This window comes from Hibiscus syriacus, unplaced genomic scaffold, assembly GCF_006381635.1.
Source record: "Hibiscus syriacus cultivar Baekdansim isolate YM2019G1 unplaced genomic scaffold, ASM638163v2 tig00111837_pilon, whole genome shotgun sequence".
In the NCBI taxonomy this organism is placed as follows: Eukaryota; Viridiplantae; Streptophyta; class Magnoliopsida; order Malvales; family Malvaceae; genus Hibiscus; species Hibiscus syriacus.
In genome coordinates, this window is record NW_024063194.1 from 11,498,041 (window position 1) to 11,500,639 (window position 2,599).

Below are 2,599 nucleotides of genomic sequence, written 5' to 3' on the forward strand. Positions count from 1 at the left end.
GACTGGTAGGAGAGTGTATAGGTATCTTCATCCATCTCTAGGTGAATGTAGGGGTAACTTGTCATCGAAGTGTACAAGGACGTCTTGAGGATACAATCCTTTTAGGTGGTTAAGGAGATTATATGATGCTTGAGTACAAGAGAGATTTCTTTTGGTTAACGTGATATACATCCGAATTTGTTTCAATTGAGTCCTTAAGGTGCAGAAGGTCCCTTGAGAGGCTCCGTATAAGTATTCATGCACCGTTAACATTCGACATGCCTATGATATTCTCAGATTTGGTACGATTGGCTAAAGTCAAGGAGAGGGTGCAAACTATAAGGAAGAGTTTGCAGGAGAATCAAGCAGCCCAAGTATGAGGGCTTATATACTAGTGGATCATTTGTATATACTTTTGCATAATTTTCATCATAGGAATTAGTGAGGTGCTTTAAGCTTGTTTTTACTTTACTACTAAAAATTGATACGCTGATAATGTAGCATTGCTTGATGCTGCAGGTAATGCTGTGTAGAGGCGCATTAATTGATGACTCATCAGGCGGTTAGAAGAATATTCTAGAATGGACAACTGAAATGGGGCATCTATCAAAAGGTTAAAAAATCGTATTAACATGGAGGAAACCCATTGGTTGAAGGCCGAAATCCTTAGCCTATAAATTAGAGAGCTCTTTGCATCATTTGATATCATATTTTCTACATTCAATTATTTTTCTCCACTACCTTCGATAAACTATGATAGCTTAAGTCCTCCATTGGGAGCACAGCAGTAGCTTGGGAGCTTTGCAGACTAGCATCGGTGGTTAAGAAAAGTCATTTTTTACTTTTTCTCTTCTTTAGACATAGAGAAGTAGTAAGTAGATTTGACTGCTATTTAATTTATGTGGATGATATTTGGGTTATGAACTTAGCCGTTCGTGGAATGCTTTTAATTATGTTTCATGTTTTGACTTTTTGTTATATGTTGCGATGTTTTTAAGATAGTTATAGAGATATAACTATCTTCATGGATGTTTATTGATAATGTTAAGAGATAAGATTCATTAATAGATGTACTATTTTTGTTCAGCTTTGGTTTGCTGAAAGGCAAGTTTGCATGTGAGATATAAGCTGCCCAAATTTCTAGCATTATAATAGTTTAATTTATTAATTCAATGAGAGTTGATATATGTATGTTAGATAATTTTAATCATTGCTAGAGGCATAAACATTTAGTTCATGACATATTCGTAATAGAATTTTCCAAATATATTACCAATCCATTCAATCATTTACCTAATGCTCTCACTAATGCTACAACATTGCCTCGCATTTTTAGATTTGAATTTTACTTTTAACCAGTAGCTTGTTTCTAATTCCCTCAAGTTTAAGTATCTTTTCATAACTCTTCTGTAGCATAATGCTCTCTGTGATTTTGACACTCAAAACTTTCTAAGCTTCCACTTTATTACTTGATTTATGACACGTACACTTGCGTTTATTATTGTATTAATTTCGTAGCATCAAGTTTTTGGCGTAATTTCTAGGGAGCATTGGTTTTGCATTAAAGTTATTTTTTTACTCACTTGTTCTATTTCTTTTTGTAGGAACCTATTTAATTGACTAGTTTTGTTGGTGTATGTCCCATAGTGACACCGATCTAGAACCGTTTGATCATGAAATTGAAAGAACATTCCTTAGCCGTCAAAGAAAATCTAATCGTAATCAAGTAAACATGATTGTACGAGATAGAGGTAATAAGGCTCTATCGCTATTACCACATGATAATAGTTAAGAATTACTAATTATCAATGGAGTTGAGCAGGAATAATATTATAATATAGATGTCGTAATCAATCTATTTGGGAGCATGTTGTGCCAACGCTAGATGATTTACATCATGGCATTGTCGACCAGCCATTTACGCTGTCAATTTTGACCTGAAACCGGTGATGTTTCAAATGTTACAATCCATGGGGCAGTATAATGATTCATTCAGTGAAGATCCTCGAGAACATCTTTGAGCATTTATGGAAGTGTGTGACTCATTTTTTTAGTAAGGAATCCCTAAATAAGCACTGAAACTGAAGTTGTTTCCATATTCACTACTAGATAAAGCTAGATAATGGTTGAATTCGCTACCACCTAGTGATAGCATGCTAGAACGAGTTAGCAAAAATATTATTACTGAAATTCAATCCATTGAATATGAATGCAAATCTGAGAAATTATTTGGCATCTTTTAAGAAATTAGAATATGAAAATTTGTATGAGGCATGAGAGAGATTTAAAGATTTGTCGTGGAAATGCCCGATGCATGGATTCCCATATTTGACGCAAATGGAAATGTTTTATAATAGTTTAAATATACAAGCTTGTATAGTGGTTGATGTTTCTGTCAATGGAGAATTGCTGGTTAAGACGTATAATAAGGTTTATAATATTCTAGAAAGAATATCTAACAATAATTATCAGTGCCCGAATACGAGAAACATGTTTGGAAATACAATATTGCATGAGTGGATCATATGCTTTTAATTCCACGGCTTCCCAAATCACAAGATTGACATATATGGTTAAAAAGATAAAAAAGCTAGGGGTATGTATGAGGTAAAAACTGCAT

The 2,599-nt window shown here is 33.9% G+C and overlaps 1 non-coding gene across 1 annotated transcript; it reads right to left on the reverse strand.

Annotated features, from left to right (window-relative positions):
- Positions 1–2,193: 2,193 nt before the first annotated feature.
- On the reverse strand, positions 2,194–2,300 carry LOC120171948. Its single transcript, XR_005520919.1, has one exon. It is a non-coding gene; the product is annotated as a small nucleolar RNA R71 (small nucleolar RNA).
- Positions 2,301–2,599: the final 299 nt, after the last annotated feature.